The following is a 21,592-nucleotide window of genomic DNA, read 5'->3' on the forward strand; positions in this document are numbered from 1 at the left end:
AGGAAGGCAACAGATGAGACTAATCAAGCTTGTGGAATGTGTATGGATCGAGTCCAGAGGGCTCATGTTACAAATGTGGCAGCACCGTCTGATGCAATTCGAGAGCCGCTTGGAGAGTCTTTGGGCTGATATCGCGGAGTTAGATCTGTCTGCCATAGAGAGAAATACTCTAGGGGATTTCCTGAAGGCCTTTATCCGGTCGAGGTAGGATGCAAGGGCTCCCCTGATGCCGAGGGCATGCAGTATGGCCTCCCTATTGTCTCCGAGAGGCTTGGGGTAGAAGGTGTGAAGGCGAATAGACGGACTCATGTGAAACAGCAGGTCACTTTAGGGATGAACCTTGGATGAGGCCTAAGTGTGACCTTGTCAGGGAAGAACACTGTGTACAGGAGATGCACCATCAGGGCGGCTATTTCCCCTATTCTTCTAGCTGAGGTAGTTATAACCAGAAAGACCATGTTCATTGATAGGTATGCTAGCGAACAGGTGGCCACAGGTTCAAAGGGGAGCCTAGTCAGCCTTTTCAGCACTAGGTTTGGGTCCCACGAGGGGTAGGATGTAGAGATTGAGGGAAGAGGTTTGTTAGTCCCTTAAGGAATGTCTTAGTGGTCAGATGCCACAGTACTGAGTCTCCTTCTATGGGTTGGTGAAATGCTATAATGGCTGCTAGGGGGACCCTGAGAGAGCTCAGGGATAACCCCAATTTTTTAAGGGTCAGGGCGTATTCCAGAAGAGTTGTGGAAAAGTTGCCAACATTGGAGAGAGTTGATGGGACATGCACCCAATCTGAAACCTGGGCCATTTCTGCATGTAAGTGCATCGTGTGGAGGACTTTCTACTGTGCAGTAGAACCTCTTGTCCTTCTTTTGAGCATGAACTCTCTAGGTCCTGGAACTACGTAAGAGTCATGCTTTGAGGTGGAGGGACCCAAAGTTGGGATGTGTGCTCTGCCCTTTGTCCTGAGAGAGAAGGTGAGGAGTGGCCGGAAGGGAGACTGGTGGGCATATTGCCAGCTGCGTCAGGTAAGGGTACCAGGTATGTCTCGGCCACGTGAGAGCAATCAGAATTATGTGAGCTCCATCCCTCTTTATCTTCAGCAGAACCTTACGCAGAAGAGGAAATGGAAGGAAGGCATAAAGAAGGTCCGAGAGGAGGAAGGCACCACCCAGACAATGCTGTCCGATCCCCGCCCCGGAACAGTATCATGGACTCTTCTTGTTCTGGTAAGGCATGAACGGATCTGTGGACAGTGTTCCCCATCGTGTGAACAAGTTGTGAAGTACTGACGGGTGCATCTCCCATCCGGGGTCATGTGGAAATGTGGGAACTGAGCTTGTCCACTATTGCCTTTTGCCGGGAAGTAAGCTGCGAGCAAGCTGATGTTGTGAGAGATGCACCAGCTCCACAGTTTCATTGCCTCCGTGCAAAGAGAGCGTGATCTGGCTCCTCCTTGATGGTTGATATAATACATGCCGGCTATGTTGTCCAGTAGGATCTTTATAGGTGATCCCGTTAACAGCGGGAGGAAGTGGGCGCAAGCATTCCTGAACTCTCTCAACTCGAGAGATTGATATCCAGGGACAGAAGCATGCATTCCCCCCCACCCCACAATAATCAGTGGGGGCACAGAACTTCTCTGGTCCCGGGGCCATGGGAGAGCAAGCTCCTGCCAGAGTGGGAGGGAGAGCGAGGTCCTGCCACGGCGGGGGAAAGAACGAGCTCCTCCCAGGGCCAGGGGTGGGGAAATAGTAGAACAAGTTCCTGCCAGGGCCGGGGTGTGGGGAGGGAAGAGTGAGCTCCTGCCAGGGCACAGAATGTGCCCCTCCAAAAGGGAGGGTCAAATTTAAATTCCTGCGCATGCCCCTGTGCAAAGATATCTTTGCGGGTGACCATTTGTGTTGCACTATGAGGCCGCTTAAATGCGTGCCCCATGCTATGTGGGATACATTTGTGGTAAGGAGTGACGAAGGTGGAGCCTGAAAAAAGGGGATCCCTTTTCCTGCATTGGCTGGGTTCTTCCACCACTCCAGGGAGCTCCTGATCCCAGTGGGCAGTGACAGAGGTTTGTCCAGACTGTCCCTGTTCGATCTGTAAACCGAGCTGAACCACAGCATAGGCATCGCATGTGAAGTCTGGCGTGTGGAATCACTGTCGTGCCGGCAGCCATATGCCCCAGGAGCTGGAGGCAGGTTCTGGTTGGAACTTGAGGGCTGCATTGAGCCGTGTTTATAAGTGATACCAGGGATTGAAACGTGTCTTGAGGTAGGAAGGCTTTGGCCTGTAGTGCATCTAGATCAGCCCCTATGAATTCTAGGCGTTGCACTGGTGTGAGGGTCGACTTCTGGGAATTGATCTGTAACAAGCGTATTGTGTTCTCAGCGGTTTGACGAGCCTCCTGAAGTGACCGGGTTCTGAGGAGACAATCGTCCAGGTAAGGGTAGATCATGATCCCTTGTGATTGTAGATGGACAGCCACCACTGAGAGAACTTTGGACAAGACTCTCAGGACTGATCAAAGTCCAAAGGGGAGAGCTCTGTATCGGTAGTGGTCATCCCCAGGGTGAACCTGAGGAAATATCTGTGAGCCGATAGTATTGAAATATATGAAAGTAGGCATCTTGAAGGTCGAGGTCTGAAAATCCCTGTTCCAATGATGGAAGGATCATCGATAAGGTGACCATCTTGAACTTTTGAGCTTTGATGACCTTGTTGAAAGCTCTGAGGTCCAGGATGGGTCTCCAACCTCCCTTCCTTTTGGGTATTAGGAAGTAGCGAGAGTCGAACCCTTTGCCTCGTGGGTACTGGTTCTATGGCTCCTCACTGCAGGAGGCGATCTATCTCCTGCCATAGTGGACTCTTGTGAGAAGAGTCCCTGAAGAGGGACGGGGAAGGGTGTTGTGAAGGGGGTAGAGAGATGAAGTGGATGGTATAGCCATGTCTGACGATCTCTAGGAGGTCATGAACAGAAGTGGGGAGTGGTCTTGCAGTTCCTCGACTTGCCCATCAAAAGTGGTTCTTAGGAGCAGGTGGCTGAGTCAAGGACTGGGAGCCCAAAGGCTTTCACATTGAGAACTTTCCCTTTTTCCTCTGGGGCTCATAGTTCCATTGTGATGGGAATTGGGAAGAATATTACCTCTGTTGGTATTGAGGGCTAAAACGTCTTTTCTGCCCCAGTGTGTAGATTCCCATTGACCAGACGTGGCTCTGGAATCCTTTAAGGAGTGGAGAGAGGCATTGGTCTTCTCAGTGAAGAGCTTCACACCCTCAAAAGGGAGATCCTCCACTGTGGTCTGCACCTCCTTCGGGAATCCCGAGAGGTGAAGTCACGATGCTTGTTTTATCACCACAACCATAGAGATGGTCCTGGCAGTTCTGTTGGTGATGTCAAGGGCCGGTGAAAAGATGTTTTTGTCACCTGTTGCCGCTCCTGGATAAGAACATAAGAATGGCCCTACTGGGTCAGACCAAGGATCCACCTAACCCAGTATCCTGTCTTCTGACAGTGGCCAGTGCCAGGTGCCGCAGAGGGAATGAACAGAACATGTAATCATCAAGTGATCCATCCCCTGTCACGCATTCCCAGCTTCTGGCAAACAGAGGCTAGGGACACCATCCCTGCCCATCCTGGCTAATAGCCATTAATGGGCCTATCCTCCATGAATTTATCTAGTGCTTTTTTGAACCCCGTTATGGTCTTGGCCTTCACAACATCCTCTGGCAAGGAGGTTGACTGTGCATTGTGTGAAGAAATACTTCCTTTTGTTTGTTTTAAACCTGCTGCCTATTAATTTCATTTGGTGACCCCTAGTTCTTGGGTTATGATTTAACATGCCGTGGCTCCGCGCTGCTCCTGGAAGCGGACGCTAAGTCTGGCCTGTAGGGGGAGGGGCCAGGGGGCTCTGCACGATGCATGCTGCCCACGCCCACGGGCGCCGCACCCACAGCTTCCATTGGCTGTGGTTTCCGGCCAATAGGAGCTGTGAAGCTGGCTCTGGGGGCAGCATGCAGAGATTCTCTGATTGTCCCTGTTCCTAGGGGCCACAGGGACATGTCAGTCACTTGCAGGAGCCGGAGCTGCAGTCGCAGTGGGGCAAACTGGCACTCATGGCTCCAGCCCCATGGGCGGGGGCGCCGAGGCTCAGGGCTTCCGGCCCGCAGCACGGAGACCTCCCGTGGGCTGGATGAAATGAAGCAGCGGGCTGGATGCGGCCCGTAGGCTCCCCACCCCTGGTCTATGCCACTGATTTCCAGGCAAAATTCAAATGAGAAGTATGGCACTTTTGTTTGATTTAAACGGCAAAGGTGATTAGCTGTGGGAAACAAGCTACCACGGGAGGAGAGTCTTCAGGGACTCTCGATCTCTTGACGTCTTCAAGTCAAGCCTGGCTGCCTTCCTGTGAGATGTGCTTTAACTCAACACTAATTATGCTTTAGTCCTACACAAGTTACTGGGCTCAAAACACGGCTGAAATTCTCCCGCCTGTCTTATACAGGAGGCCAAACTGGATGGTCTAAGGATCCCTTCCGGCTGTAAAAACTATGAATTTCCATGGAATAAGCTGAGCTCATTCTTCAGCCTCTTTAGGATCTCAGTGAAATGCTGCATAATTTGACCCGAGACTACAGGGGAAAATAAAAGCACGGGGAGGCTATGAATTCTGCGAGTCAGCAGCTGATTCCTGCTAGAAGGGAGGAGAGGAAAATTTCCCCCCGCGTCCCCTGCCTTCAGGCAGCAGATCACACACACTCAAGGAGGGAAGGTGAAAGGAGCCACATGGAGTTGACTCTTCCCCTGCCAGGCAGGGAAGATCACGAGGGACGTCACGAGGGGATGGGGAGAGAAGGTACAAGCAGAAGTGGTGGTGCTTCTGACTCAAGATGGCTGGCACAACAGGAAGGACAGGCTAAAACTCAAGTGAGCTGCTACTGCCGGGGTGGCCAACCTGTGGCTCCGGAGCCCCATGCGGCTCTTCAGACGTTAACATGCGGCTCCTTGTCTAGGCGCCGACTCCAGGGCTGGAGCTGCAAGCGCCAACTTTCCAATGGGCCGGGAGGTGCTCACGGCTCAATCTCTGGCTCTGCCCCAGGCCCTGACCCCGCTCCACCCCTTCCCGCCCCCTCCCCTGAGCCTGCCACGGCCTTGCTCCTCCCCCTCCCCGCCAGAGCCTCCTGCACGCCACAAAACAGCTGATCAGGAGGTGCGGGGAGGGAGGAGGAGGCGCTGATAGGTGGGGCTGCTGGTGGGCGGGAAGCGCTGGGAGCGGGGTGGGGGAGCTGACGGGGGGCTGCTGACATATTACGGTGGCTCTTTGGCAATGTACTTTGGTAAATTCTGGCTCCTTCTCAGGCTCAGATTGGCCACCCCTGTGCTGACGCAACTGCTCTGCAGTGCGGATGTGGGCAAGGGCTACTCGAGGGACGCTCGCCCTCCAATGCCCTTGCACAATCCCCTCCATGCGGCCAGCAAGGACAGACAAGTGCCGCGGCATTTCACTGGGAAAAAATTCATAGAGTAGCCCAGCTTCCTGCATTGCTTATATTTGGGTGCTGTTCAGTACTGTAAAGGTGGTCTCTGAGCTCTGTCAATACTGTGCGCTCTATTAACAGCTTGATCTGGAAGTTGAAAGTAGGCCCTTACTAGAACATGGCTGTTCTTCTGAGCTGGGATTTGTCTCCCTGCCGTTGTGTCTCCACTCAGAAAGTTTATTTCAACAGAAACCATTATTGAACTCACCAGCACAATCTGACACCCCTACAACCTACTACCCTGGGATTTGTTTTAATATTTTATACAGTAGAAAACATGTTCAAATCTATTGCACACTGCCACAGAAATGAGAACCCCACACAGGACTGGGCACTTTGAGGGTCTGGCTGCAGCAATTAGGCCAGCCTGTTACAGGTTACACAGGACCCCAAGTATTGCCAAAAGGGGTATTGCCTTAAAAGCAGCAAGAGTCTTCAAACCCAGAGAGGCAACGGAGATACGATTTAGGGTGAAAATTGCTACATGGTTAAAAACCAGCTTAAATAGCTGCCCCCAGGCAGCTTTGAGAAATGTAGTGCTGTAAATGAGCTCTTCATCTTCCTATAGGAAGATGTCGAAGTTAATAAATTATAGCGTAAGGTCATTCTGCTTCCTTCACTGGTATTCTCCCCCACCCTGCTTCTCCCTGAGTGAAGACACTCAAAGAGAACAAAGCCCTGTTCGTACTCTGTGATCTGGACTGCAGTGGTCTGCACTCAGCTGTAAACTGCAGCTATGATTCCCCACTGGCTTGATGATGCCATAAGTCAAGGCAAGGTCTTAAACAAAACGTGCAATAACCTTTAAGTAATTCTCATTCCTTCCCTTCTATCTTGCCTCCCTTTCTCAGCTTCGTTATGTCTCACCGTGGCTGTCTGGAAGCAGAAGAAAGATGAGATGTATGGCTGTAGTATTCCCTCACGGTTCTGCAGCTGTGCATGGACCCGACCCAGTCTCCAACGGTAAAGTACCAAAGAACCCACCCCCACTAGGCACTGAGTAAATTTTAAATTTTAAACTAGCCTTATTCGGTTCGTCATGCAGGTTCCAGACAGGGCAATCTGGTTTAACAGGTCCTGGGTAGAATTCACAGGCAGCAAGCATCAAAATTAATCGTGCAAAGCTTTTTTCATAAATACACCATTTTCTGAAGCTCATGCCTGCCTGAAAATTTCTCCTGTTCGCATGAGACATCCCAAGCTTGATCACTGCCCAATGGGGATTTGGAAGGGGTGAAAAGATGAGGGAAATTCAAGTAAACTGGATTGAACCATTTTAGGACATAAAATGTCTTCTCTTCCTTTGTCCTCACCCTTTGTGAGTCCTAGCTATTATACTGTAAGCTCTTCAGGCCCAGGACTGCCTCTATCTGTACAGCACCTAGCACAATGGGGCTCTGAGATTGGATGGGGCTTTTAGACACTAATGCAATGTACTGGCCAATGTATGTTTCTCACAGCCCCAACAATGCCTCGTCCGTGGAGGACACAAGTCTGTTACAGCCCTAACTACAAGGCATGACGCTTCAGCTAAAGCTGTAGGCTCATGGTTTTAGCTCTGGAGGGCTTCACTTCCACCCCAGGATGCCAGCCATCCTATGATTTGAACTGTTGTGAGCCACTTGCACTGAACGATGCTTCAATAACTCACAGGTGCCCTAACTGTTTGGCCAACCACTGCCTTTTACTATTACAAGCACTCAGTTTAGGAACTCTTGATAAGCATGAATCAGCCACGTGGCAGGCAATGGGGTTCTGGTTTCTTGAAAACACTTAGGAAATTAAATGCAAAGGACTCTGTCAATGCACCTCAGGCTGTACATAGGCAACATTTTCTATTTCTTTTCCCTGCTACAAGCGCACATCTTTACAGGGCGTTACCCTTTCTGGGGTTGATGTACAAGATATGCCATGCAGCTGCGTTGCTGCTTCCAGAGGAGCACAGCGGACATTTTTTAAAGGTGGGCACCTAAAGTTAAACAGGGATCTGGGAGTTTAGGGCTCTAACTAAAAGCGTTTCTATTTTCAAAGGTACTGAGCCCCCACTGGCTTCAATGGGAGCTAAGAGTGTGATGATGCAGTCGTGGGCTATTTTGGAGAGAGTCACTCTGTTTTAATACTTTCCTCCACTAGATTTTTTTTGTTTTACATCATAGTTTGATAATATTTGGGATAGCGGATTTTTAAAAGATACTATTGACACAGGGATTTTCAAAGGCATCTCACACGGATTTGGGCATCCAGGGAAGCTGGACCCCCAATTCCATCATGCTCCTTTGAAAAGCCTAGCTTTAAGTCTATGTTTAGACGGAATAGATCACCCAATTAGTATATGGGAAGAGGAAGTACTAGAATCCCATGGTCATTCCCCGCTGCATAGCAAACCTTTCTAGAGATACTACAGTTGAAGAATGAAACATCCTCTGAAATCAACTTCAGTTTTACAAAGCACTCAAGTTCATCTCTGTGATTCTCTTCCAAAGACGACAGCAGACGTGCCGGCATTGCTAAACACAGCTCTGTGCAGCTCCACACGTAATCATTCAGATTTAATAGGCTGCAAATCAATACCTACAGAAAGTCTCTCCCAGAAAAAAAAAAACCCAATAGGAAACGTTTCTGAAGGACATACCATACCTTCCCCCTGCCCCCTGACAGAGCATACATCACAGCATTGATTTGGGGCTGTTAAAAAGTTGGAAACTTCAATCATTGTACAAATGGCCTGGATTAATCTAACCCTGGTGAGGAGGATTTGCACTTGTGGGAGCAGACTGGTACTGCTCTGGGAAAGGCTTCAGTTTCTAGACATTAGGCTGAAATCTCTGGGGCAGTTACTTTGTACTACTAAGGTGGCTTATCCAGCCCGGGAAGGACCAACTCAGTGTACAGGTGCTTCACCGGTAGCACAGAGCGATAGGGGCTTTTTTGCCATTCCCTCTTCCCTGCTATGGACATTGGCCATGCCTGTTTTTCTCCAAGCAAAGCAGGTATGGCTGGGACCTGTCTATGCTTTGACTATGCCCTGTCCCCTCTTCTGACCCTGGGGGGCTAATGCTGACAAGCATCCTCTCCCAAAGCTCAGGACTCTCCAGCCCTCCTCTGGGAGCTGAGTTATCATTCAAAACAAACTCACGCTCCCACGCATGACATAAGACATGCACCACTCTCCCCTTGGAGCTGTGTTGTGCTTCACGCTAACTATAGCCCTCAGTCACTGCTCTCTAGCTGGCCCCTTTTTACTCACTCCTGTCAGCTTGGAGAGATTCGGTCGTCATCCTCCTGCTGGAATCCGGGCAGCGCCTCTCTCTGAGAATACTTCCTCCAACGGAGCTTTCCTCAGGCCCAGGTGCTTATTAGTCAATGAACTGCCCAGGTGGCTGGTTGACTGATAATTGCTTGCAGGGGTGCTAAAATTGGCTTATTCCTCTTCAAGAAGCCCAGCAGAGGGAGACTGGGCCCTGACTCCCCTCACATTTATAGTGTCCAAGGCCAGAAGGGACCACTATGATTCAAGGGGCCAGCCACCCCGTGACACTTGAGTCTGTCTCCATCCAGCTCTCCCACTCTGACACCATCCTGAATTCTAATGAACCTCTGCGCTTCCAGCTGAGCATCACTTCTGCGGGGTAACAGGTAAAATTGCTTCATGGGAAGTCGTTTCAGAAACGAACACGGCTCTCCACAGAAGCTGGAAGGATTTGTTTTTTTTATCTGCAAATGTCCATAAACATTGATTTCACCATAGACACGCAAACCAATGAAAACAATATTTCCATCGACGATCATCAAAATGTCCCACAGGCAAAGTTATAAAAATGCTGAGTGAGAAGGTTTAGAGTTTGATTTAAGGACATTTACTTGTCAAAATATACAAATTGTTTTTTGGTATAAAGCTTTAACTTTTCGAGTCTCAATGTCTACTGGCATTAAATAAATTAGTGTGTGACCACCTCACTGTCTGCCAGAATCCCCAGAATTTCCCGCACTTGCGCAATATTTACATTAAAAATGCTTACAACTCATAATTTTGCATAACTGAACTTTTAAAATGGATAAAAATAGAAAAAAGTTCAAAAAGTCATCAATATTATCCACTGAAATTATAAAACACTGGAATTAAATTCTGCCAAGCCTGTTTATAAAGAAGAGAAAGTTTGCTACAGAGAAAGAAAAAAATGACAAGCATAATTCAGCGGCTCTTGGATTAATCCTGATATGAGAGCTTGGATAATTACAGCCAAAAGCAATGAAGACAACATACAAATGTAGGTTAACACATAAAGGGATTCAGTTTGCAAGATTTAATATATCAGCAGCTCAAAAGCAGATTTGTAAATGTAATTATGGAAAGATTATAAAAGCATGTAATACCCAAAGGGCCAAAAAACTTTACTTAAAAATAAGGACAAGTGTAAAAAAATAAGCCAAATATTTAAAATAAACTAGCCCAGCCCATTTATGGGAATTTTTGTTTTAAGAATGTCAGGCAGGCAGGTTATTTACTGGGAGTACATACATCGTGTCCTACGCAGTATCTACAGCAATCTTCAAGAAATACCATTTCCAAGGTCATTTCCATTCCGTCAGTCTTGCAATCGTCACAGTCCTGTAATTCACTTCAAAATGCCTCAGTTCTTTCAAGATGATACCTCTAGATGAGCAAAATGACACAGAAAGACCTGGCCAATCACATGCTAAAATGGATGAGGATGTTTCTTAAAGTGCCTCTCCTTCATGGGAGAGGACACGTACCATATGCAGGGAATTGTCCTGAGCGGCTGATTTGCTGATTACATTTATTCCCTTTGATCAAGTGCAGAAGCATTTTATTTAAGGAACACTGTTCTGAAAATGAAGATGAACAATATACTACACTAAAGAACATATTAGGATTGAGTCTTCCACGCTGGTCAAAAATGCCTGAAATTCACCAGCCCTTCTAAAATAACAGGTATTGATGTGCTGATTTACGGCAACATAGTAAGTCCTCCTGGTAAGGACCACATCAAATCTTTTGATAATGTAAACAGTTTAATAGATACACTATCTACTGTACTCAACCTTAATTATTGTACTGTCTGCCACCCTTTAAAAAAATATTGCAATATTCTCAATATGGGAATTGCGTGTTTGTTGCCTGTAGGAAAGGAGGATTGCCTTGTGCTTAAGGCACTGAACTGGGACTTAGGAGACCTGAATTCTTGTCTTGGATCTGCCAGACTTCTTGTGTGCTCTTGGACAAGTCACTTAGTTTCTCTATGCCGCAATTCCCCATCTCTAAAATGGGGATAATAATACTTCTTTACCGTACAGGGCAATGTGAGGATAAGTTCATTAATGCTTGTGATGTGCTCAGATATTACAGCGATAGAGATCATAAGTATCCCTTAACAGACAGGAGTTCTACAAGGTATTGAGCACACTTGCTCCAATTCAGCTAAGTATGTGCTCAATTTAAATCTCTGAGTAGAACTCAGATGCTTAAAACTGAGCATGTGGTCAAGCTGAACTGTGGTCAGAGCGCGTAGCTCCTTACCAGACTGAGCCCGTAGTATGTGCAGCTCTGAGCTCGTTGTCAGAACTTAACATCCATCAAAAGCACGTCAAAGGATCACAGACAAATACTTCAAGGCCCAAAATGTAGGTTTATTAACAAAAAATGGTTTTACAAACTCAGTCGGACTAGAAAAGCCATTGTGCATTTGAAAAGGCTCAGGACTGACAATTTAAACATTCTGCTGCTGCACAGGAAACTCAATCATTTTTCTCTTTCCTTGATCCTGGCTATTGCTGGACTCACTAGCGGATACTGCAAACACTTATGCACGTGAGTGACTAGGCGCATGCATGGTCCCACTCAACAGCTCAATGGGCTACACATGCATAGAAAGTAACACACACAAGTGTTTGCAGGATTGGAGCTTAATGACGTATAGCTTGGCTGAATCCACGCTGAGGGCATGAACGCCGTAACAGCCTACATGTCTCTGAAAGCCATAAACACTAACGAAGAAGAGGCATTATTTATATTGATACAAGAAGAAATGGGATGAATCATGGAACTGAAAATTGTGTCTGAACATCACGTAAAACTCTGAACAGGGAGCTAGATGACAGACTAGTCTCCTGAGGGAAGTTGTAAGAGCCCAATCACTGGAGACCTGTGAAACCGGATGACACAAAGACCTCAAATAGATACACTGGCAGAAAGGGATACGAGGTCATTTCTATCTTTAGGCCGATGAAGCTTCTGCTGAGATTTCTGAACTTAGATACCCACCCCAAACCTACCAGGGTGCAACTTCTGCTTTTAATTGAGCTGTCCTTTTTGTAAGGCTCAGCAATGAAAATCTGTCCCTTCAGAATCTCATAGTAGTTTACACCTCGGCTGGGCTATGTGGCAGCAGACCGTATACATTTCTTATATACAGCTGAACAAAACTCACAAATATCAAAGTAGACTTTAATAGGCTTTTTAAAAGGAAAGTTGCTTAAAAAAAAAAAGTTCTACGGGGAGGGAGAGAGGCTACCAACAGAGGGAGAATCGCTCCCCACAATAAATGCACACAGGGTTAGTTTTCTGGGTTTTCTCCTCCTCTTTATTACACAGGTCTATCTATCCCGTGCAGTCAGAATGATGCTGTTCATGGCACATGACACTTGATCACAGGGCAGGAACCCTAAAATGAACCTTCATGAAGTTCATTTTCCCACCTCGCTCACATAATTTCCACTTGCGATGAGGTAGGTATTCAGCATTACACCAGAAATTACTCTGCATGTGACAACTATCACACCGATTCTGGCCCTGTCCCAGCAAAGCTGTTAAGCATGTCATTAAGAGTATGTCTGCACTGCAATTACCAAGTGTGATTGCAGCATGCGTGGACACACCTGAGCGATATTCAAGTGCAGCTAGGAGAATTAAAGCGTGGCGTGGTCTTCTGCTAGCTACCAGAGTAATTAGCCAGGCAGGCTTGTAAAGCCCACACTGAAGCTCATGCTACTGTGGGTTCCCTGATCTGCTACCTAAATTAAAGCTAGTATGGGTCTGTCTACACAGACTGAAATCACGCCCCAGGACTGCAGTGCAGACACACCCTCCGTGCTTTGCTTAATAGGGATGGTCTTAAACGTGAGGTTAAAGCGCAATATGCTTAAAAGCTTGTGGGCCGGAGGCATGATATCCTACCCCACTGAAATCAATGGCAAAACTCCCATTGACTTCCACCGGGCTGGAATTCCACCCAAAGCTTCTAGTGGCTGACTTTACGGCTGCGAGTGAGTACAGAGCCCCTACACATCCTAACCTGGCCTGGGCTTGTACGGATTGGAACATGAGCTTCTTTTTTCTTTACTTTCACACAGATCATACCGGAACTTTTGCTAAACCTGCAGCTCATACTAAACTGGTACAGGGCACAGGTGACTCGGCTCTTCCTGTTTCTGAGATAGATAAACTATGAACCAGGCCATTTACTGTGTGTTTTTGGGATGGTATGTTAAAAAAAAGAAAAAAAAGGTCCCGTCTGCTCTGCATGGCTGTTACGTCGCATGGCACAACTGGTAAGACTCAAATTTGCCCCTGGGTCCTTGACCAAAAGCTCCCCGATCGGTCAACATGGTAGCTCATGGATGCCCTCCCACCCCAGAGGTGGCTGCATTTGTTGTGCATCTGTGCACAGTGCTGTGAGTATGTATATATAGTTTGAAAGCACATTGGGATTCTCTAGATTGAAAGTCACTTTTATAAATATGAAAACTTAAAAACATCTCCTAATATTAAATACAATGTATTGATCCAAGTTCTTGAACATGCCATCACCAAATAAAAACCTTTCAGACCTAAAAAAAAGAAAAGAAAAGAATTAAATAAATAATAATGATACTTGACCAACATTAACGAATCAATGCACCATCAGTAAGTAAAAAATTAAACTTATAAAATAAAGATCAACACAATGCTTCAAACCTACAGAAAAACAGAAACAACAAAATGGACCCTTATGTCACTGCTTCAGGACACAGACATTTACTACAGGACTTTACTGAAGCGGTTTAAAATATGTCCTCTCCAAAACGGAACTAGTGGACTCCTGGCTTTGAACAGATACTCTCTGGGTTTTGGCATTACATTTAGATTCATTTTTAAAATGAATTTCTACAGAAAGGAACTAAAATGACCATTGTACACGTGTCCGTTTGCTGCAGACATGACAGTTAGATATTTCAGCGAAGGGCTCAAGTGTTAGAGCCACTAACGGCCAGGTCCTCGGTCGGTATCAATCGGTGTAGATTTCGAGACTTTCCTTTGGGATTTGACTGTGACAACTCCCGTAGTAGAGCCCTGGTCCTGCTTTGCGATCCACTAGCATGTGGTGCCCCTGCTCACAGGACTCTGAAAAGGTGAAGACTACTGACCCCCACAGAAGGATAAAGAGCCCAAGTGAAGTCATTTCCACTGCAGTTTTTCCACTGGGGCCAGGACTTTGTCCTAACTGAAGGCAGCGTAAGGAGTTATTTTGTAATGCTGCTGGACTTGACCGCTAAATAAAACACCATCACTACAGAGGGAGCTCCTGGGGTTTTTGGATGATTGAAAACAGCATTTTGAAATCAGCTGTTGGTTCCAACTATGTATAATTTGTGGTTGCTTAACCAGGCATCAGCAAAATCATACGGTCCGCAGCAGTGTCCCTGAGTTCTTGTCACAACTCATGATGACTCTTTGTCGTCAGGATGTAGTGCTTTCCAATATGGAACCCGGGCCCTCAAAGGTCCAATCTGTTCGGGGATGTCTTTTAATTAAGGCTTTCATGGAGAGAACAGCTTTTGTTCAGCAAAAAAGATAAAATCCACAGTGATAGTCACAGGGCGTCGTCAGTGACTCTAGGATGTTGGCAGATGCTTTTGATTAAAATAAATATTGATACATATCCAACTGGATTTATAACATATGTCCAGGTATACCGGCCACACTGGCACCTGCATATGAAATTATCTGTGGCAAAGGTCAGGGATGCGCTGGGACAGGCTTCCAAACATAGGCTTAATTATAAATTTTGAAGCAGGTGGCTACAAAGGGTTCTGAGACTTGTAGCTAACAGTGAATTGTACTTTTGCTATATGGATCATGGGAGAGATCTTCAAAAGCACAAAGGAGAGTTGGGAGGCCAGCTCCCATTGACTTTGCATGGGAACAGAGTGGCTAACTGCCCTCTGTACATTTGAAAATCTCCCCTCATACAAGGCCTTGTCAACACTAGTAAGTTGTATCACTTTAACTACACCTGTATAGTTAAGGCAGTACAACCCCTAGTGTGGACACAGTTATACTGGAATAAAGATGCTTTATACCAGGCCAGGTTTACACTTAAAAGTTAAGTCGACCCAGCTACGTTACTTGGGTGTAAAAAATCCATCCTCCTGAGTGAAGTAGTAGTAGAATTCTTCCGTCGACCTAGCTACCAACTCTTGGGCAGATGGATTACCTATGGCAATGGGAGAACTCCTCCTGTTGCTTTAATGAATGTGTACAGTGCTGCAGCTGTTACTCCTGGGGGAATTCTGCATCACTGGGCTTGTGCAGAATTCACGGCCCCCACAGATTTTTTTTGCTTCCCTGCAGAAAAATGACTTCTGACAGGGAAGCAAAGGGAAGCCACAAGAGCGGTCATGCACCCCTCCCCGGCAGTCCAGACAGGTCGGTTTGGGCATCCAGAGCGGCCAGTAGAGACTTAAATCATCACCGGAAAGTTAGAGGGGGGCTGGGCAGTTGTGCGTGTGTGAGAGACACACTGTCCCTCTCACTCGCTATTGCGGCATGTTCAACGTGGTGGGGCAGGGCTTTGGGGTGTTTTTGAGGAGTGAGGTGCAGGGCAGGCTCTGTCTCCTCAGGCAGAGCAGAATGTAGCAGCCTGCCTGCTTAGTGAATTGTTCCCATTGTTCTTAGTGAATTCCCCCAGGCGTATAAAACAGCTGTAAAAATTGTAAGGCTTCTTTACATTGCCAGAATGGTGTAAAGGAGCCTTATTGTAAAGGACAGTGTGGCTTTATAAATGCTTATGGTGCTTTAGTGATTAGAACTGGTCTAAATTTTTGGACTGAAAAAATTTCCTATCAAAATATGCTCCATGAACTGTTTGCTACTGACCTTTCTGGAGATGGTCAGTAGCCAATATAAATTGTGAGTTTTAGTCCCCAGCCCTCACTTGCTCTTCGGTTGTGTATGATGTAACACTGAGCGTATGGCTGCATATATTTGTTGACTAATAACTAGAAGTAAAGGATCAATACTAGCTATGTTACTATTAGACAGAGGGGGTTTGGGGATTTCCTCAAATCCCAAACCCATTCTCCAGCCACTGTATTATAGTTTAAATAATTTACCAAAATAATTGAAACCAATGTGATTACATTGCATTATTTGGACAAATTAAATATGCAGAATTTTGCAGAATTTTATAATATTGTACGCAGAATTTTAAATTTTTTGGCACAGAATTCCCCCAGGAGTAAGCAGCTGTGCTGCTGTAGCATGTTATGTGTAGACATAGCCCAGTGTAGCTATTGCCATATGAAACTGGGAATAACTATACTTGTGTAAGGCACCTTTACATAATATAACTGTGTCCATGCTAAGTGTTATACCAATGTAACTCTGTTGGTACTAGATCTCCACCCCCAACCTATTGAGTTGCATGGTATGCTTTCGAGTGTAGACTCCTGGCCTTATTCTGGAAACATGGTCAACATCAGTAAAGGCACAAAGAATTTAGTACATATAAAGACCACTACACTTCAAAACCATAAACTGGATTAAATACATATATATGGACGATAATCACCTCCTGTTCCAAGTGCTTAACTCCCATTAGCCATAATGGAAGTGAAATAAACACAGAGGGAAGACTAGAGTGTAGTGTTTCAGGCACGTGGAATTCCAGAGTGGGGAAAGTGTATGGTGCTGTAATCCGTAGTATGCAGTACTCTGATATGTACAATAAACTCCTTGTAAAATATATATTTTTATAAAACTTAGCATAATCATCATGAGAGAGTTCCTATTTTTACAGGAATTTTTATTCACTCTGAATTACGATCTATTCACTGCTATATATTACTGTCTTCCAGGATGGTAAGAACATTTCGTTTCGGAGGACAGCATTTCAAATGGTATGAAATAATGTAAGACTTATGCTCACTGATCTATTTAAAAAGAATGCTTAGTTTAGTTGCAATTCAAGACAGACAGCAGCATTAGCTGTATGAGACTCTCACCCCAAAGTGATATTATTTCTTTTTAAAAGTTCACATACAAATACTAAAGTTACCAAACACCCAAAGCAGCAAAGATGATATTTTTGTGTGCGTGTTACAAACCAATCCGAAGAGCAATAATAGCCTTATTTACTTCATTACTGAGGTCCCAATTCAGACAAGCACATAAGCATGCCCTAAAGTTTGTGCCTAGGCACACTTTTGTGCTTAAGTGTTTTCCTGAATACAGGCCTAAATCTGTCGGTTATTTACATGACAAATTCAGTAAACTCTGTTTTAAACACACACTTCATCCAGTAATCTTAACCGAGTTGTTTTGTCTGGTAAAATGCTGCATTACCTTGTCTCCTGTTCCAACAGCGATTGCTACTGGGGAAGTCACAGAATGATGAGTTATGGGACAGGAGAATACTGTGTTCACGAAACCACAACCTATATAGTAATAAGGACCAGTTCTCTAATGGAGGAGGAACTGGAGTATGAAGACACAGAAATGAAAGAACAACAAAAAGCCCTATATCTTTTTTCATTACCATTCTGCGTGAAGTTGTTCAGGGCGATGATATCTCACAGCAACTTCTAGCAGGACATCGGATGATCTCAAAATAACCTCAATTCAGTCTTAATGCTTCATGTCTTTCACTTAAGCTAAAAATAAAGGTACATATGAATGATTATGAAATGATAAAACAAACATGAAACTGAAAATAATGCTTTCTGTATCTGGTAGCTGGACTAATGCACATTGTATAGGAAGAGTTGAAGACATTTTTATCCGGAAGGATGGACAAAAATGTCTGTACATTTACAGCACACACATATGAACAACGAATGTGTAATTTCATTGAACAAAATATAATATTACAATGGATATAACGTAGGTTTTGGCCCAATATTTCCATTACATGTACTAACATCTGAGGACAGCAATGAAATTTGGCTTTAAGAACAACAAAACAAAAACGTTTGACACTGATGTATCATTCTTTTAGGTTATGAGACATTTTACCAGTTATGTTGCACCAATCAAAATCATGTTGACTGCAAATAATAGCATCTGGTGGGAATCATCAGTGGGCTATTTAACATACTTAATTCATCTTTTGTGTGTGCGCTGAAAAGTATCACCTTAAAATATTCAAACAGACTGTCTCAAAGCAAAGTCATCTTTATGGTCATTCTCCTTGATTTCACGCAAAGATCCAGCTAATAATATACAATGTTTTCATGTCAGCATGAAGTCTGCATTTTAAATTTTCTGCATTGACACTACAAGAACTAATCCTATTATTTCCTTAACAGAGTCTGAATAGGCATCTCCCACATACTCCTTCCTATTGTAAATTTAACCCACGTTAATTCACTTACCCAGCTCTCAAGCTGCTTTTCCTACCAACTGGGATTTAATGGAACAAAATCCTTTCTTTTCAAGTTTGATATTTGAGAGACAAATCTTTCAAAAATTTTATGAACGTTTGTAGACCTTTCTGTTTAAGAAGAACAATATTCCAACAGGTTAGAAAACAATTCCAGCACCAACTTTAGTGCCGGGAACACAAACGCTATACAACACCTCCCCAGTTTACACCACTGTCAGATGGCCGACATTCTGGCCAACTATGTAAAAATAAGAATCAGAGTTGCAAATGAAATTGCTGAAGAGATTTACAGGATGATTATGAGAATGACTTTTTGACAGAGCAACTGCATAATGCTTGACCAAAACAAACAGCAATTGCTTCTTAAGAGTTTCTTTTCCTCTTTGATAAACTGTAAGATTCAGAGGTTACTAAGAGGAAAAAAACTGGGAAAAACAGAATTCTGCTGTTAATTGTGACTGACTTTGTTTGAAATCATTTTTGGTCACACGGTGTTCAGCAGTGCTCTCTTCTCTACAGGCTTAATAATTAGAACACGAACTACGGTGAAAACTCAATAATCTGCACACTTTAATTCTCTCTCACACACACAGTGTCTTTCCCCACTTCTCAGCAAAAATAGGAGACTGGACTCTGATAGTACTGTTACGCAATACACTACGTATTGGACATTTACCAGTAAACTATAAAATAGTTGGACTAAATTACAATTATGAAAATAAATCAACACATTTCTTTTTGTGGTGCCTTATGTTTAAGGTGTGGGTGATTTTTTTTTTTTTTTTTTTTTACACATTGTGATTATTCAATTACTTACTAATTCACAAAATTCAGTAACATTCAACAGGTCTCCCAGTCATTAGTGTGAAGTACAATTCTATTGTAACATACAGATCAACTCTGATGTAAAGTCACACAGCAGACTGTACTAAGAGTGGTGCGACGTGAGGTACATATGTGAAAAAAGGCCAGAAGTAGGCTTGCTCACACGGCTATATTGTACATTGATGTGCAATAATAACAGCCTTTCTTGAGGAAAGCCTCCCATGAATAGCATGCTCAAAGCTCTCAGTGTGTGCTCCAAGCTCACAGTGAAGAAGGAAAAGGAAAACACTGATGACAGGGCAGATCCTCGGCTAGTATAAATTCTCAAAAATCCCATTGACTTCAGTGGAGCTATGACAATTTACAGTAGCTGAGGCGCCAACCCATTATATCTGAGAGACACGCTACAGACACAAACGTTTTCAAAAGGCACTCAGGGGCAGATGCGTTGAGATATTTAGCCGTGTAAAGATGCGTGCATCTAGCTGCAACCTTTGACACCGACATACGTTTAAAAATCTGGCCCTTAAGCACCTAAAAGCTAGTCTACGCTAGCAGTGCTACAGCAGATGCTCTGTGCCAATGGGAGGATGTGCACGAGGGTACAGACAGTCGCACAGGCCCATAAGCCTAACTTCAGCACCAGGCAGAGGTGAAAGTGGGTAAGAAGCCGGTACTGACCCGTACGCAGCCAGCCCTTTAACGTCACTGCCCCTTTCCCCGACCCCTGCCGGACCGCCAACGGAGTGGGGGGGAAGGGGGCAGCAGCACTTTACTGTCATTGCTCCTTTTGCACACGCCCCCTGGGCCGCCGACGGGAGGGGGGCAGAAGGGGCAGCTGCCCTGGGCCAGCGATTTAAAAGGGCCCGGGGCTCCAGGCTGTGGCAGCGGCAGGAGCCCCGGGCCCTTTTAAATCGACGCCGGAGCCCCGAGCAGCATGGATGGGCTGTCTGGGGGAGGCCGACCCCCCCCCAGCCCTGCCCCGTCTGCCCGAGGCCAGCCCCTGTACTGGTAAGAATTTAATATTACTTTCAGCGCTGGTACCAGGCAAATTGGCTGAAGCTATAGTAAAGAACAGAATGATCAGACACATAGATGAACACGACATGTTGGGGAAAAAGTCAACAAGGCATTTGTAAAGGGAAATCGTACCTCACTAATCTATTATAATTCTTCAAGGGGATCAACAAATATTTGGACAAGGGTGATCTAATGGATTTAGTACACTTGGACTTTAATAAAGTTTTTGACAAGGTCCCTCGAAAAACCCATGCTTTGACCCATGAGGTCAAAGGGCGCAAAGCAAGAGGATGATCACTCTTGGAAGATACAATGCTGATGGATTTAAGAAGCCTTCTATATTGACTCTTGCTGAAGGAAGAAGACTTGCAAGGGACCATTCCAAGTGAACGTCCATTCTACATGCCACCATGGCTACATCATAGCCACATGAATTCTACTGCTGTCACTCTCAATTTGACTTCTGATCCTTTAGTTCTCATATTTGCAAGCTTTTTTCCTCACAACCACAAGAGCAGAAACTTACTTTTTCCAATGGTGAAACCTACCTGATATTCTCATATACTCACCTCACTACAGGAGCTGAGGCTTTAAGAAAAACACCAATCATCGTAAGAACTGTGACAAAAATCAAGGGCTGGAAACACTATTTTCCCCTGAGGGTTAATGAATCATTAATTAAGGGTTTATAATTAAGGGTTTATAATTAAGGGTTAATGAATGAGACTAGCAGCCACTGATATCACTGGTCGTTAAACACCTAGGCACTTTTGAAAATCCCACTAGGCGCTTGTCTGCATCTTCAGCACCTTAATATATTTAAAAATTTGGCCCAATTGACTCTCTCTGGGCCTCATCCAAAGCCCATGGAAATCAATGAGGGGCCTTTCCATCAAACTCCATGGACTTTTGATCAAGTATTCTCTCCCACATTTCTCCACCCAAGACAATAGCATTCACTGGATGTTAGACTAGCTATGCTTTATTTGGCAAGATTCTGTCCCTCCGATAGGTTCTTACCTGGGAGGAACCAAAGAAGGGGGCCCAATGCCTCCAAGGGCACATTAGACAGACAAATTCAGTAAAAGCAGTTTTGTGCCCTTAAACTTGAGCTTCATTGCATCAGGGCTGTGATCTCTTTCTGAATAGAGAGGGAGAGGTGGTCTCTATAGCCGAAATGTGCACAGTGTAATTCTACTTCCTTGTACTCTTTCACTGGGCATGGCAAAACTGTCCACTTCGCGTCCATTGATGGTGAGTTTGGGTGCCGCATCCCTAGAATCACCACTCTCTAATCTCTGAGCAAAGAACTGTTAAATCCAATTTTGTTTGTCCACACTGTTGGACATAAGGGTGCAGAAACAAAATGCATCTGTTATTCTCTTAGCTTTGTCTTAGAACCTACCCTGTTCTCTAGTACAGTCCTTTCTACATCCTCTCCTTGTTAAAGAATCTTCTGTTTCATCTGATCTCTTATTTTGCTCTTTTACTTTACACTCCTCACACGAGACATGTCCAATTAAAAATAAATCGTTGTGCCATGGCTACTGTTGCTAATG

General features: G+C 45.0%; 1 protein-coding gene and 1 long non-coding RNA gene across 3 annotated transcripts in view; both read right to left on the reverse strand.

Annotated features, from left to right (window-relative positions):
- Positions 1–21,592, reverse strand: part of XKR6 (XK related 6) — a 286,736-nt gene that overhangs the window by 189,209 nt on the left and 75,935 nt on the right. The gene's annotated exons all lie outside the window — the stretch shown is intronic.
- On the reverse strand, positions 11,155–17,680 carry LOC140908480 (uncharacterized). Its single transcript, XR_012157879.2, has 2 exons — positions 17,343–17,680; positions 11,155–13,374 (listed from the first exon to the last, which is right to left on the reverse strand). It is a non-coding gene; the product is annotated as an uncharacterized LOC140908480 (long non-coding RNA).

Source organism: Lepidochelys kempii, chromosome 3 (genome assembly GCF_965140285.1).
Source record: "Lepidochelys kempii isolate rLepKem1 chromosome 3, rLepKem1.hap1, whole genome shotgun sequence".
Lineage (NCBI taxonomy): Eukaryota > Metazoa > Chordata > Testudines > Cheloniidae > Lepidochelys > Lepidochelys kempii.